Consider the following 17,674-nt stretch of genomic DNA (forward strand, 5'->3'; position numbering starts at 1 on the left):
TTTACAAATTACTTCCCTTTCCCTGCCTGATTATAATCAGATCAAACCGTGAATGAACCATTCTGAATTACTGAATGTAATGAACCAAAGAAATAGAAATGTGCCTGTGGGGATAAAAGTTCATTCTCCTGAGGTCTTTCTATATTTCTATCCTGTGTGATATTTCTCAGATCAGTGCTTAAAAGAATAGCTCAAAAATAGTATCAAGTGCTTTAGTCCTTTGTCTGAAATATGTTTTTTTCCTTAGGCTCCTGTTCATCTCTGTCTCGGCCACCAAATAGACTGACATCTGAGGGCACCATACATAATGCTTTTTGATAATCAATATTCAAGAAATGCATAACAGAGCACCTTTGACACTTAAAGTCTGTTTGGTTTTGCCTAAAACAGACCTTCTTCAACCCCCATTTCTACCCCCATCCCCATAGTCAAGTCATTTTCTTCATTCTTGGCCTATTTCTCCCACCCCATCCCTACCTTGTGTGCCTTTGTATTTACCTCAAAGCACTTAGCATATCAATACAATAATTATTTACCCACATTTCTCACTCCCTTCCTAGACTGTGACTCCTTAATCTCAGGAACTATTTCTAATACACCTTTGTAACCCCAGAAAACAGTGACTGAGTATATGATAAATTGAAGGGACATTTTCCATAAACAGCAACCACTGAAATAATATGCAACTTATTTTTCTAGTCCTAATCATACTGCCAAATTCTTACCCCAAGAAATCAATCAAGGAAATCAATCAAGAGTAGCACCACTGAAAGAGAACTGGGGTATGAAGCTGAGTTGCTCTGAATCATAATGATTCACAGATTGGAATATATTTCACCTCAACTCCAAACTAGTATCTTGAATATTGGACCCCAAATTCTCCTCCAAATAGACTTTTAGCCTGCCATTCATTTTAACTGTGGTTCTCATTTTGGCTGTCACATCTCCTTGAACCTAAGAAGTACTTGTAAACCCTAAAACTAAAAGATCTTTACTTATTTTTAAAAGTTACAACTACCAGTTGGAAGTAAACCAACTATAGTAAAAACATCTGAACAAAATACAAAACGGCAATTACCTAAAAACTCTGAAAAGTAGTAAGTAGACTGAAAAGGATAGTCAAAACTTGAAGTGACCAGTACAGTAGTTTCCTGGAGTTCCCCCCCCCACATCCCCTTCACCTGTTACAGATTGAATTGTGTCCCTCCAAAAAATATAGGGGTCCTAACCCCTAGTACTTAAATGTGACCTTATTTGGATATAGTGTCCTTTAAGAGATGATCAAGTATAAAATGAGGTCCTTAGAATGGTCCCTAATCCAATAGGACTGATATCCTTATAAAAGGAGAAAATTCGATCACAGAGACATGCACACAGGAAGAATGCCATGTGAAGATCAGAATTCTACTGCCACAATCAAGAAGCTACCAGAAGCTAGGAGAGAGGCCTGGAACAGATCCCTCCCTAGTGCCAGAGGGAGTATGGCCCTGACAACACCTTGATCTCAGAGTTCTAGCCTTCAGAGTTATGAGACAAATTTCTATTGTTTAAATCACTCACTTTATGGCAATTTGTTATTGCAGCTCTACAAACAATATACCATATTTTCTCTCCCAGCTTTGACTTGAAGATCACCTCAGTTATGGAACAATTCAGTGGGCACAGACAGCAAAAATCTCAAAGAGAATTCCTGTCTTTCTGAAAAGAGAACAAGGAAAAGGAAAAGTGGATCCTAGAAGCGTGTGTGTGTGTGTGTGTGTGTGTGTGTGTGTTGGGGGTCGGGTCCTGTAAAGTCGAAAGATGGAGATGGTAATTCTCTATTCTATGATCCAGTACAAGTTCTAGGCTAACCCCTGCATGCATGTGTTATATGCACAATACAAACCCAGTTCACTGCAAAGGTTATAAGACCTGAATTAATAATACAAAACATGATCCACTTGCTAAAATAAGCCCTAAGTGGCATGCACAGAATTTAGTCAAAGCAACATAGTAAAGGCTTTTAAAACCGAACTGATATTAGAAATCCCACCCACAGAAAGGGGGATGAAAATGAATGGTCTAAACTTACCCGGGCTGTAGATTCATTACCTCAAAATTTAAGATGATTGGGGTGAGGAGGTACAAATCAACATTATCTGAAGGACAAAGAACCCATGATGTGACATTCAAAATATTATAATAAAAAGTTATTCAACATTAAATACAACAATAATTTGATCAACTCTCACTGGAAAAGACAATCAAGTAATTACAATCCCAAGATGACCTAGATGTTGAAATCATCAGTCCAATACTTTAAAAGCAGCCATTGTAACTATGTTCATGAAATGTTGGCGAGAAATTTAGAACTTGATACATGCATGAAAAGTAACAAATGCTAACTATTTGGACAATATTCTTTTTCAGTTCTTTAAAAGGTGCATTTCTGATGGAAACAAAATGAACATTTTCTGGTGGGGCTGTTCAATGTATGTATGTGATATACATTGTAAGTGTGTGCCTACTCTAATACAGGGAGAAGGATAAAGGAGCCTATGTGATTATAAGCTTCTACATTTTATTTAAATATTAACTCTGAATAGACTCTAAAAGGTTAGTTGTATTTTACTTCCTAGCATAGCTGATTAAAAATATGAAGCAATACAGCCAAAAGTAGATAAATTAAAGTGCTATACTGAGAAACATGGGAATAATCCAAAAGAAGGGGGGAAAGGAAGAACAGGAAAATCTAAAAGAAGGGAGAAATATTAAAATGATGCTTCCAAAGTCCAGCCATATCAGTAACTACATTAAATGGAAATGGCCTAAACATACCAATTAAAAGACAGTGTCAGACTGGATTAAAAATGTATGCACTCCACAAGAAACCCACTTCAAATATGATGTTAATGGATTAAAAGTAAAAGGAGGGAAAATACAGCACTAGATAAAACCTAGAATGGTTATAGTAATAAAAATAGAGTTCCAAATAAAAGAATAAAAAGGGACTTGATGAAAAAAATTCATTCACAAAGATATGATAGGATAAGACAAAGATGTAATTAGCTTAAATGTGTATTACCTAAAAATGAGCTTCAAGATACATTTTAAAAAATGGGTAGAAGAGATAGAAGAAATAAACTCACAAATATATGTAGAGAATCCAACAATCCTCTCTCAATAACAAATACAGCAAAAAGAAAAGAAGCAACAAGGATATAGGAGATTTAATCAATGCTATTCACCAACTTTACCCTAATTGACATTTTATAGAATGCTTCACCAAACAGCCAAATACACATTCTTTTTAAAGGCACAGGAAACATTCACCAAGATAGATCATAAAAAACATAGGCCATAAAACAAATCTTAACAAATTTGAAGAATTAAAATCCTAGAAAACTATGTTCTCTAATAACAGAATTAAGCTGAAAATCTTCAAAATAACACTTAATAAAAATCCCAATAGAAATCCCAGGTAACTTTTTTTTAAGATATTGACAAGGAAATTAAAAAATTTATATAGAAAGGGAAAAACACTAGAATAGCCAAAACAACTCTGCAAGAGAACAAAGTTAGAGAGCACATACTAATTTACAATAACGTGAGTCAAAGAGGAAGTCTCAATTAAAAACTATCTTGAACTAAGTGAAAACATGACATACTAAAATTCGCGGCATATAGCCAAAAGTATTCTTCTATAGCTTAGAAGAATATGTATAGCATAAATGTTTAATTTAAAAACTTACTGTAAAGCTACAATAATCAGTAGTGTCACTGGCAAAAGGATATACGTTCAGTGTAAAAGAATAGTCTAGAAATTCACCCACACAAGAAAAATTGAATTTTAACAGAAGCACATAATAGGAAAAAATACCCTTTTCCAAAAAAATAGGGTGAGAATAAGTCAATAAATGCAAAAAACAAAAAATAAAACAAACTTCAACCCACCCCTCATAGCATATACAAAACAACTCAAAATGCATCATAAACCAAAATTTAAAACCTACAACTACAAAACTTCCAGAAAAACAGATCAGAAATTCTTTGTGATCTTGGGTTAGGTAAAGTGTTTTGGGGTTTGGTTTTGTTTTGAAGATTTTATTTATTTTTATTTATTTGACACAGAGAGACACAGCGAGAGCGGGAACACAAGCAGGGGGAGTGGGAGAGAGAGAAGCAGGCTTCCCGTAGAGCAGAGAGCCCAATGCGGGGCTCGATCCCATGACACTGGGATCATGACCTGAGCCGAAGGCAGAAGGCAGACGCTCAACAACTGAGCCACCCAGGCACCCCAAGTGTTTTTAAATACATTAAAATCATGATTCATAAAAGAAAAGATAAATTTAACTTCACCAAAACCAAAAGTTCTGTTCTGGGTAAGACACTGTCAAGAGAATGAAAAGATAAGCCATGAAAGTGGGAGAAAATATTTGCAAATCACATCTGACAAAGGATATAGAATATAAGAGCCTTCCAAACCCAATAAGAAAACAAAAAAAAATGGGCAAAATATTTGAATAGATACTTCCATCAAAGAAGAACCACAGATGGCAAATAAGTACATGGAAAGAAGTTCAACATCATTAGTCATTAAGTAAATGCAAATTAAAACAAGATAGGACTACACACCTACTAGAAAGATGAAATTAAAACAACAACAAAATGTTAGTGAGACCGCAGAGCAACTAGAATACTCATACATTTCCAATGAAAATTAAGTGGTACATTCACTTTAGAAAACAGCTGGTCAACTTCCTATAAAGTTAAAAATGTATAACTTTATGATACTCTGATCTCACTTCCAGGTATTTACCCAAGAGAAATTAAAACAGTGGTCACATCAAAACTTGTATGCAGGGCGCCTGGCTGGCTCAGTTGGTTAAGCGACTGCCTTCGGCTCGGGTCATGATCCTGGAGTCCCGGGATCGAGTCCCACATCGGGCTCACTGCTCGGCAGGGAGTCTGCTTCTCCCTCTGACCCTCCCCCCTCTCATGTGCTCTCTCTCATTCTCTCTCTCTCAAATAAATAAATAAAATCTTAAAAAAAAAGAAAAAAAAACTTGTATGCAGAAATATACCATAAATTTTTACAACTTCATGTTTTCCTGATGCCTCAACATCCCCCCAAAAAGGCTGTGAGCACTCCACCCATGCACCCAGGTATACCAGATAAGGCTGGTCCTTGCTGCTACAAGTTCTCCTTGTTACCCTCCCCTGGCTATGGCCTAGAGGCATTCAAGTGCACCAATGAATTCCCTCCTACCTTTGCTGGGAACTTCACCCTGACCACCCAATAAAGGCATTTGTCCACAAGTCCTCAACTCTCTCAGCTCCCTACTTGCTTGGCTGAACCCATTCCCTAGAAGCTCCTTCTTTATGGCCCTGTTTCCCTCTTCTAGGACCCAGGAGTATAATAAGACCTTGAATTTCATATGCCTGAGTTTAATTTCTGTGACCATGTTGGAATGACCCTTAAAGGCCCCAGGAGAGGAACTTACTGCCCCATATACAACACAAAAAGTTTACAGCAACTTTCTTCATAATCAGTCAAAACTGGAAACAACCCTATTATCTTTCAACTGATGAATGAAAATAAAAAATAAAAAACAAATTGATACAACAGCATAAATAAATCTGAAGTATACTAAGTAAGGGAAGCCAGATTCAAAAAGCCTTATACTATATGACTCCATTTATAGGACATTCTGGACAAGGTAAAACTACACAGCCAGAAGAGATCATTTGTTGCCAGGCATTAGGGGCAGCATGAGGAAATAATTTGGAGTAAGAAGACTCTTCTATACCTTGATGGTGGTAGTTAAGGACTCTGTCCATTTGTTATAATTCTTAGAACTGTACACCAAAAAGAATTAAGTTTATTGTGTTAATTTAAAAATATAAATTTTAAAAAGCATTTTAAAGTTAAGGTTTCCAGAGTTTTCAGTTGCTCTCAGAAAATGGATAAAGTATGGAACAATTAGGGTACCAACAACAATTGATCTCTATGAATATTTATGACCTAAGAACAAAAATATATTAAGACTCTTAAGGGACTCCTGGGTGGCTCAGTCGTTAAGCGTCTGCCTTCGGCGCAGGTCATGATCCCAGGGTCCTGGGATCAAGTCCCACATCGGGCTCCTTGCTCAGTGAGGAGCCTGCTTCTCCCTCTCCCTCCGCTGCTCCCCCTGCTTGTGCTCTCTCTCTCTCTGACAAATAAATAAAAATCTTTAAAAAATAAAAAATTTAAAAAGAGTCTTAAAAAGGTTTTATTCTACATTACATTTTGACAGCAAGTAGTGTGTGTGTGCGTGTGTGTGTGTTATAAATACTGTTCTTCTCTACCTTAACACCATTTGGTAAGACAGATGGCAAATTCTAGAACTGCAAAACTCTTGTGTTCTTATCCAAAGACAAGAATGTAAAAAGAACTACTGAGATACTGTGATCTGTAAAAAAATACATATTTGATTACTGAGATGACACAAATAAAATTCTCCTATATATTTGGTCCCTCGGATGACAAAAATCTCGTTTTCATATATATTTGGTCTTTATCCACCGTTCCTCATTCAGAGCTCCCCTAGCCATTGGAACTTCCTGTGATAAGAGCATAAAGTTGTCTTTTGCTAGGTTTCTGAGTGTCTTTTGGATCCCCCCCAAAGACAGAAACTGGTTGCCAGGAGGACCCACAGTGTGATTACAGGGGTGGAACTTTCACAGAGAGGGGAGATGTGCTGGACTTAGTCAATCATGACTGTGTAAAGAAGCCTCCATAAAAAAAAACAAAAGGAGGGCCTTCAGAGAGCTTCCAGGTTGGTGAACACAAACAGAGGTGCTGGGACAGTGGTATGCCTGGAAAGGGCACGGAAGCTCCTCCACACTTTTTCTCCATACCTTGTGCCATATATTCCTTCATCTGGCTGTTGATGCATATCTTACTATATCCTTTAATAAACTGGTAAAGCTAAGTGTTCCCCAAATCAATCAAATCTGAGGAAGAGGACGTTGGAATGTCCAATCTGTAGCCAGTTGGTCAAAAGCACAGGCAATAACCTGTGGCTTGCAACTTCTGAGGTTGGAGGTAGAGGGAAGTCTTGTAGGACTTGAGCCCTTAGCTTGTAGAATCTGAGGCTATCTCCTGATAGTGTCAGAATCGAGTTGAACTATCAGACCCCCAGCTGGTGTTTGAGAATTGCTTTGTATTGAGGGAAACGTTCCCCACCCTGAGGCTGGAATCTTGAGGAACTTAGAGAAGTCCTACTCTATTTTTGTTGTTGTTAATTTAATTAACATTTATTTCATTCGAGTACATAGTATGATTACTGATACCTTTTTTTAACAAGTTTAACTTTCTAAATTTAAATTCAATTAATATATAGTGTATTATTAGTTTCAGAGGTAGAGTTCAGTGATCCTACTCTATTTCTGAATGAAAGTTCTTTCTGCTTACCCCCATTCATTCAAAAGCTCTAAAGAATTTCCCAACTGTTTATTAGGAGACAAGAGAAAGTTATGTTTTAGCAAAAGCACTAAAAAGAGGAATGATGAATTCCATTTGCTCTAAGGAAGAGTCCATATTCTCTCTTCTACCCTTGACGTGAGAAGGACAAAGTAGATAAACAGGTACGTAGACTCCTTGTACAAACAAAACAAACTCAAGCAGTCTTATTTTAAAGATTAAAGGAAAATAGCCAGTGTTAATTTAAGATATTCAGCTGCTTCATTCAACTAAATGGGTTAGGTAAATAGTTGCTAAGTGTTTACCACAATGAGTGTTTGCTATTGTGTATTATAATTATCTTATTTGAATAAAAGTATCTCTATTGAGATAGCAAAATTAGGATAATAAATTCAGTTGTGATTCTGGCTCTGATGTTTCCTGGGTCTCTGGTACTTCGATATTGATCTGAAGAGCCTTAAATGTGGCGAGTGAATGTAAATAAGAATCATTTACACTACCTGGAAGTTGAAATCAAGAAGTGCATTCTTTCACATAAAGATGAAAAGAAATTAGCAAATATTTGTTTAGGTATCTGATTATGCAGCAATAGGAAACCTGTACTATGCAGAGCTTAGTTTTGACTTACTATAGTATTTCTCCCTACTGGTAATAGTCCACATAATTCAACAGAAAATAGGCTATATGGTTGATATTTATTAAGACTTTTTCCATTGTTTGTATACAATGATAGTGGTTGATATCTAAAACGACACTACTTGTACACCAGTGAAACCCTGACATACAGCTACAAATGGAGTCAAACAACAAAAACAAAAACGCTTGGGTAAAATATAGGCCTCCGTCATCACAAAGTTAATGAAATGAAGGATTTATCTAAAGCCATCTGTTCTGGCTGCACTTTGGCACCTCTGATAACTTTCTGTTCCAATTCAAATATCAAAGGGGCTTCAAAGGCAGAAGCAGGGATTCCAAGAATATGATAGTTTAGGGGCCGGGGAGTAAGGGGTGAATTTCAGCCTGCGCCAAAAAGAATGGGTCCAGAGACTACCAGGAGATGAACACAGGACCCTAACTTCTTTGCTACTTTGGAGGAAGGAGATTGCTGAATGCCTGAAGTCTCCCCACAGGATTTTACCCCTCTGTCCATGTTTTCCCAACCACCACCACCCACCACCACCACATAACCCTAGCCTACCACCCACACCCTCTCTCTGCACTGACGGAGATCAGGAGCCAGGCAAAGGATTGGTGCCAAGTACCAGCTGTTTGTGATATTCAAGTTCACATTACTGCCACGTTTTCCACATACTGCTATATTTGGAAGACTAAAAGAATGCAAGTTTTTTGAGACACAAATCTGATAAGTACATAATGCATAGAAGTTATTGTGGAGGTCTCAGACTTGCATGTAAGTATGCCAAATTTTAATCTTAGGAGAACATACCATGCTATACTAAGCACTAGAGAGTTCAAAATCTAGCAGAGAAGATCCTCAAATAATTATATATACGTTTTACTGAATTATAGTTGTGACAGTGCTAAAACACTGTGTAATGCTTGCTTTTCATCCCCTGTCACAAAGTGGCTCTTTCTCATGTATAGTCAATCTAAACCCATAAAGCACAAGCAGGGGGGAAAAGAATCCTATGGCTTAGGATATTTTCCAACACCTGTCTTATAAAAGCATAAATGTCCCATGGGTTCAACAGTAGGTATTTGAACACTCCTTCAAGGCTTATTTTTATTTGAGAGCAGATTGCTGTTGAGTGACTATAGCAGGCATATGAAAACAAACTCTCTAGCTCTTATGGACTCCTTCTAAGCTTATTCTTGGAAATGTCTCTCTGCCCCATATAAAATAAACATGCAGTCTTCTGTTCCAAATAACCTTAGAAATATTGTATTACTCGAATCCTGTTAAGTCTGCTATGATCTAGTTTTAGAGTTCATCTAACCCAAGACTCAGAACTCAAAAGCCCCTCTCCTCAAAAGAAAAAGAAAAAAAATGTCTGACAGCTGGGACTTCATTCGAGTTTCTGAAAGTGTGCCTGAAGCACATGATCCCTGATACATCCGCAGAATATCAATACAGCCATTAAATCCAAGAGCTAAAAATTCCACACAGCAACAAAGAAAAGGGATCTTCCCAGAAAATATAAGCTCCACAAATACAGCGCTTTGCTAAATTGCTCCCTGAGTTTTGCAAATCAGGCTCTCCAAACTCCAGAACTTTTTTATCATCAGCGACTATGTGAATTTCTGTCTTTTCCTTCAGGCACACCAACACACTGAGACCGTGTTACAGTCAACACATCTGTTCAACCAAGGCAAAAGCAGCAATTCAGGGAGACATACCTAACGGAAACTGCATTTTTACGTAATTACCCATGCTGTTGTAATGATGTAAGTTTTATGATATCCATCTTGTAGATTTATATTGCTACATGGGGTGTCATTTTGAATTATTGCTAGATTAATAAAATCGCAAGACCAGGTTTAAGTGGAGGGTTTATGAAAAGTGTTTATGACAGGATCAGTCAGGCTTCAGGCAGGATTAAACTTAAAACTTTTTACGGTTTGGGATTGAATTGCTTAATGAACCAATCAGCACTTTATTTTCCCCCTTCAGCCATACATTTTTTTAAAAAGGATTCTCAACCATTAATCATCAGTTTAGACTCCCACAGGTACTAAATATAAACACATGTGAAACCTAACCCCTCATGAAGGAAAAAAGACCTCAACTTTGTGTCTCAAAGGAAAAAAAGACCTGAGAAAAATATCAGCCTAACTCTTCGAAGTGTTCGTGGGATTAAGAAGCATCATTTTCTCTATGATAAGTTTTTAGGACCAAAAACTCAAGCTTGGTCATGAGAATGTTCATATCCCCAAAGATAAAATTTGAGTTGTTGCTAATTGCTCTCTTAAAGGCAGATCAAAAGCAATTAGTAGGATATTCCCTAATCGGCACTTTTAGAAGCACGTTGACTGCTTCTGGCAACTGAAGTGCCCAAATGGTAGAGTGGAAGAACATTATTATTGCAAATAGTGCAGGACCGAACAAAAAAATTAGTTTTTAAAAGTAGTTAGCATATTGGGGAACTTATTAACATCTACAATCCAGAAGAGAGGGAGAGTAAGAATAGTTTTTAAAGATCTTTTAAACAATAATACATGGGGTATGACAGAATTCTTTTTTTTTTTTTTTAAGATTTTATTTATTCATTTGAGACTAAGAGAGAGAGAGAGCATGAGCAGGGAGAGAGGCAGAGGAAGAGGGAGAAGCAGGCTCCCTGCTGAGGCAGGAGCCCGATGTGGGGTTCAATCCCAGGACCCTGGGATCATGACCTGGGCCGAAGGCAGACACTTAACCATCTGAGCCACGCAGGTGTCCCGGGGTATGACAGAATTCTAACATGACTTCTGACTGTATGGATTGGAACAAACAATAGGATAAATAATGTTCTTTAAAATGAATCCTCTGCCTTCTTTAAAAGTGCTTCATGGCAAAACTGTCCTATGTGAAAATGTTTAACCTATCCCACAGTTGACTAAAGCATTCCTTATTTTAAATGCAAGATATAGAAAGTCATAATTCTCAGAAATTAAAATTTTATAAATATCAAATCAATATCTTGTAATCAATGGGATGTTCCATTTATAGAGCATTTTAGTTTTATCAGTGGCTTCACTATACCTTATAATTTTATCTTCACGAATGATGAGAGAATCAAATCTCAGGATCAAGTGACTCATCCAACACCCCAAAGATAGTAAGTGGCAAAGCTGAGATTTGAGCATATTATCTTTGGACTATAAATCTAGGGGAGCTGTACTATATTCAATATCCCCTACTATAAAGAGCTTATAGATTTGTTACTTGAAAAGTTATGCTTAGCCTCAGTTGCTAAGTAAGTGAATATGCTTTATCTACCTGGATCTTTATGTGTTGAAAGAATACTGGGCTTGGGAGTTAAAACAACAAAGATCCTATTACTACAATTTACTACTTATGGGCAACCATTTTGACTTTCCAAACTTCTGTTACTGTAAATATAAGATCCATAAAATGTAATAAACTCAGAATGTGCTATGATTCTAATGAGTAACTGTTAAAGATGCTAAAAATATTAAACTTACATTATTTGTATCTAATTCAATCCACCTCTTCAAAAGCATCTAATACCACATTTTGTTTACGACTGGTACCTAAATGCTTCTAAGCATGCCAGTCTCCACATACAAAAGCATCTAAGCTATTTAATTCAGTGAAACAACTACAGGTTTTGAATGATGGTTGAATTCAATTACTCTTTTGCTGTTTGAATTACCAGTATGAATGTACTGACTACAGTCAGTAACCTACATTCTAGTAACAAAGAAGCTTCTCACTTCTTTAAAATGTAGTAAGAGGCTGAAGAGAAAATCTGGGCCATTCAGGAACTTTAACAATTTTCTCCATAGGGGCATTTGTTTAAGCCCCCCCCAAAAGAAAGCCAAAATATGAATTCAAGTTATAAAAACATGAGAACAAAACATGAATTCAAGAAGATCTAGAAAGTTGAGGAACAAAAAAATGTGTAATATCCATAGTGGAAGAAAATATTGAAGGGTTTCCATTGTATCAAGCAAACTGCTGAGCCAGTTTCAGTCATTAACTCATTTGAAACTCACACAATTCCTGTGGGAATATTATTTTAGTTCCTATTTCACAGCTGATGTTTCCAGAGCTAAAATGCATCTATTACCCGTACCTGCATTCAGTTCCTCAAACATGTCGACCTCTTCCTTACCTAAAGACCCTTGACTCTGAAGCCTCTCTTCAACATCTAGACCTTATTTTAAATGTTATAGCCTCAGAAAGGTCTTCCCTGACCTTACAATCTGAAGAGTTTTCCCCAATTATTTTCACTCAGAACAATGTTTATTCTCATTGTAACCTTTCAGCTTATAATTGCTTGAAATATTAGCCTCTTCACTTATTGTCCTATAAGAAGACAAGGACTAAATTTTTCAAGATGTTGTGCAACTAACCTCTTTACATCCAAAACATTTACATCCAGTACTCCATATTGAACACATTTTCTATTCAGCAGTTTCTCCCCTCTCCTCTTTCCTGCTAGTCCCTGGTTACTACCAATCTGCATTATGTCTCTACAGATCTATCTAGATATTTTATATAAAAAGAATCATACAGGGGCGCCTGGGTGGCTCAGTCGTTAAGCGTCTGCCTTCAGCTCAGGTCATGATCCCAGGGTCCTGGGATCGAGCCCCGCATCGGGCTCCCTGCTTAGCCAGGAGCCTGCTTCTCCCTCTCCCACTCCCCCTGCTTGTGTTCCCTCTCTAGCTGTCTCTCTCTCTCTCTGTCAAATAAATAAAATAAAATAAAATAAAATAAAATCTTTAAAAAAAAATCATACAATATGTGACTTTTCTTATCTAGTTTCTTTCACTTAGCATCATGTGTTGGAGGTTCATCCACATCATAGTATGCATCAACACTTTCATTTTATAGTTAAATATTCCATTGTATGTATGTACCACATTTGTTTACCCATGTAACCACTGATGGACATTTATGTCATTTGACTATTATGAATGAATGGTTATTTTTTTTAAGTATGTTAGAATCAGATTTAATGATAGGATATCTGGATTTTGCTTTAAAACACCTCAGTCAAAACAAAACAAAAGTGGACATAGATGAAACAAGATTGGAAATGAGTACAGAGGGGTTAATTATACAATTCTTTCTATTTTTATATATGATTAAATTCCATAATTAAGAGTTTTTTAAAGACTGAAAGATAGAATATCTGAATTAGACTTTTTAATAAGATATATATTCTAGTATGCCTCTCATCCTCACCCCCTCAAAAAATGTCATTTGCAGAATGAACGCCATGGCTAGCTAGTGGAGGAGAGTAGTCTGGAAAGTTAATAAAATACTGACTAGAGTCTGTTGGGGAAATAGAATTAAAAACAAATTTTCCTTTCCACCCAGAAAATCTCCCACAAAAATAGAAGAGAAAGAAAACAATTTAAAATTGAATGATCATTAAGCCAGAATGTGATATGCACTTCAGGCAATCTACTATGATTATAAAAGACACATAGGAATCTCACCCTTCATATAGCCATGCAGATACAACTCATTAGAAGAGAAACAACTAGTCCTCAGGAGGATTGACCCAACCATTTGCAAACATAGTTCATCCCAAATTCACTTGGTAGTTGGGGTGACCATCTGTGTTAGCTAACTGGCTTTATCCAAAGGAAAAATTGCTCATGTCTTTATGAAAAGATGTCTTTTGCCATGCAGAGGAAGTGACCCACCAAAGTTAGGCTCCTCCCATCTCACAGAGCCTGGGAGAGAGGAGCAACATCTCCCTTGATTATATTTCAGAGTATAGTTCCCAGGTGTTGGCTAGAGGCCTATTTCACTTTTTAAAGGTTTTATATACATTTCAAAGAGATGAAGAATGACGTTTACAAGTTTTCTAAAGTAAATGTTTTAAGAAAAGGTGGGGGGGCAGTGAGGGACTCTTATTTTCAAACAGGGAGAATTGAGCCTATTATTTTGCATTTATGTTTGCCACTATAAGCCCTTTGTAGAAAAAGACATAAGAAATAAACAGGTTATTTCACTGTAAGTCACCACAATAGTGTTTTGTCTCTAAAACTTGTGTGACTGTCGGCTTCCGTTAAAAGAGTATGTTCAAGGGTAAGAATATAAATCTATAGTTTACATGACATGCATGTGACAAAGTAATGAAGCATATCTTCTCAAATTTTAACATGCATTTGAATCACCTGGAGATCTTGTTAAAACACAGATTTTTGACTCCTTAGGTCTGGGGTTGGGCCTGAGATTCTGCACTTCTAACAAGCTCTGAGGCTGATCCGCTACCATGCACTGAGTGTCAAGACTCTATGTCAGTTATTCAAGTTGAGTCTCCAAACCAGCAGCATCAGCATCAGGGAACTTAGAAATGCAAATTCCTAGGCCTAGTCCCAGACTACTGATTCAGAAACTATTCTGAATTGTAACAAGCTCTTCTGGTCAGTGTTATAATGTGATAACTTCTGCTGCAGACTGATGATTCCCATATTTAGATGTACACTGGAATCACTTGAGAAGTTTCAAAAAAAAATGCTGACCCCTGTGTCTGCCCCAAGAGACTAATTAGCATGGAGCAAGGTCTAGTAATTTTTAGATCTCCCCAGGTGATTCTAATTCTTGAGAACCACTGAACAAGAAAGTAAGTTCTACACAAGCAGGAATTTTTTGGTCATTGCTGAATCCCAAGTACCTAGAACAATGTCTGGCATTAGTTGACATCCCATAAATATTTACTGAATGAATAAAAGGATAAGCAGAAAAACAAACTCCCAAGTTACTCTAAAAACAGTTTGCTTGATGATATACAGAGGAAATATCACATTTGTCATCTTTCTCTAGTGGGAAATCTGTTTTCAGCTTAGACTATAATGTAGACATGATCTTTCCCATCCAAGTATACATGAAATACCCCAATCATCATCACAGCAAGGATTTGGGGCCAGAAAACAGACTCAAAGCTTGCAGTTTTGAAAAAACAATCGTTAGAACATGAGAACTAAATACAGCTCTTGAATATAAAAAATACGGCATCGGCTTGGCAAGTTGTAGAGAATATTGAAGGAGACAAATGCTATAGTATAAGAAACAAAGACTTAGGACACTTTTAATTGCTTTTCAGGGAAGGATAGGATTGTAGATCAAAGCAAAACAAACTATTTTTTGGCCATCCTAGTTAAAAGTTCCTGAATGGGAAAAAAATGTGGAAATGCCACAGCATAGTATTCATAGTTGTATGTAAGCATTCACATAGCAAAATATGTAATCTTATAGGGAAGAATCCATCATAATCTCAAAACAGAACATTACTGTAATATTAACTTTTTGCTACATGGTATGAAAAGAATACATGTCAATTTTTGTTGGGCTATAAAAACAACAACAAAGAGCAGGCAAGAAATAGCATACTTTCAAAACAGTCATTTGTTGATTTCAAACTCTGCACTAACTCATCACTCCATGTACTCTTCCATCAAACCACTACAGAATACGGGGCATTGAATTAAAAGAACTCCTCTTCCACACCACAGTTTCACAAGGAATGTCTAGTATTCAAACCAACAAAGGGTTAACATTTAGAAGTCCTAGTCCATATTCCCATAATGCTTACAGGAATAAAGCCTGCCCAAATACAGGGAATCGGCTGCTGAGGCCCAGAAATTAAGCACAGGAAGTTAATCCCAGAGAAATTAGTGCACTGGGAAGAGAAATGAGAAACAGGGACTCATTTCTTGAAATGGAGTTTAAAATGGCACAGTGTACATTAAAAAAAAAAAAAAAGCCAAGTTCCAGGTCTTTGGATTAAGGAATAAAATCAGTAAAATAAGCCAGAAGGATAAAAATGCTGAGCTACTACACTACATTTCTTGAGTTCTCTTTAACCTTGGGAACAATGAGGCCTTAATAGAGAATGTAGAGACTGAAATTTCTTTTTTTTTTTTTTTTTGAGACTGAAATTTCTATTTAAAGGTAAGTGGTCATAGCTGTGAGGGCCATGCAGGACCAGGAAACCACACAATACATTATCAGTTCCATAACTTCAGAGTAATATAAAATAGTCCAAAAAAAGGTTCAAAAGGATCTTTAAGGGAAAATTAAACTGAACAAAATTGGAAGCTGTAAAATAGTTCACTGTAAATATGAGACTTCCTTTTACACAGAGGTATAATACCATATTTAAGTCTCAATATTAGGAAAATCCAAAACAACAAATTACTCCTAGTCTTGAACAAATTCCCAAGGAAACAAGTATTTGGGTTTGTTCCCTCCATTTATTATCTTTTGAATTTAGTTTTCGATTTGACTTTCTTCATAACTTGATTTATAAACACTAAATGTGAAAAAGCCACAACTTCTACAATACCTTGTATTAAAAAACCTATTATCTTAAAGAAGTTAATATATGTGTGTGCTCTTTGATTCAGAAAGGAAATTCAAATCCAGAGGTTCTGTAGAGAAAAGTGGGGCCAAACAGAGCACTTTGCCAATGAGCAGCTATATTTGGCACCTATGCATATATTTGGCACCTATCCAAACCAGATTATGAAAGAATAGAATGGATTTCCAGCAGAAGCAGAGAGGGAGCAAGATCTGAGGTATCATTGTAGAAAAGAGGCTCTCTACACCTGGCTTGATTAGGTGCACCCTGTTTGGTGTGGGAGGCCTCTGGAAGGGGTGGCCAGCATGCAGAGAACAGAATCTAAGTGCTGGTTGCAGCACAAGCAAGTTACTTGGCATTCTGTGGAGTGCCCATAGTTATAACAGTAACTCAACCTAATAGGTAAAACTTAAAAGAATGGAATACTTAAATTCATCTTAAACACACACACACACACACAAATTCATCATTCAGAGATGTAGCACAAAAGCACATTTTATAAACTTTCAAGAAAGAATAGGATATGGGCATAAGAACAATCCTGCCCTATGCATCATTGGTTCCTGCCCCAGACCCTACTTCCCATCCTCAGAAATAGACTTAACTATAAAACTAGGGAAAGTTAACATGTTAACACTGGACTCTGGAGAACTGTCTACATGCCATAAACAATTCTGCTGGAAAAGTTTCAAATATACCAAGTGAAATTTAAACCTGTTATAGATACCATATTGCCTAACTGTTCTTTCTTTTTATCTTCACTCTAGATAGTGATGTGCCCAGCTTAAAAGACACCACCACTACATTTATGTATTTCCTAGCCATGTACTCTTATAGGCAAGAGTGGCAATATAACCAGTTCCAGCCAACAGACTGCAGCAGAAGCCTGCTGGGGATTTCCAGAAAAGTCTCACTTTCCTGAGAGAGGTTGTGCCCCTTCCACCTTGATTCCTTCTTTTCTGGCCAGGAGTGTATTTAGGCCTCAGCCCTAAAGTCTTTGAGTGGCACACACTAGAGAAAGTTCCAGTCCTTCAAATTATCAGTGCTAAGAAAACACAGCAAAGAAAACTTCATAACACTGCATTTGGCAATGATTAATCTTGGATATGACACCCAAAAACACAAGCAACAAAATATATAAATATATAAATTAGATTTCCTCAATTGAGGAAATTGAGGGATTGAGCCCCAGGTTGGGTTCCCTGCTCAGTGAGGAGTCTGCCTCTCC

The 17,674-nt window shown here is 36.9% G+C and overlaps 1 long non-coding RNA gene across 1 annotated transcript in view; it reads right to left on the reverse strand.

The window, feature by feature from the left end:
* Window positions 1-541: 541 nt before the first annotated feature.
* The window catches only part of LOC118002109, a 252,811-nt gene continuing 235,678 nt past the window's right edge, over window positions 542-17,674 (reverse strand). The window contains exon 3 of the long non-coding RNA XR_004676941.1: window positions 542-2,138. This is a non-coding gene — a long non-coding RNA (uncharacterized LOC118002109). The remainder of the gene's footprint in view (window positions 2,139-17,674) is intronic.

This window comes from Mirounga leonina, unplaced genomic scaffold, assembly GCF_011800145.1.
Source record: "Mirounga leonina isolate KUSES-001 unplaced genomic scaffold, KU_Mleo_1.0 Mir_82, whole genome shotgun sequence".
Classification (NCBI taxonomy): domain Eukaryota; kingdom Metazoa; phylum Chordata; class Mammalia; order Carnivora; family Phocidae; genus Mirounga; species Mirounga leonina.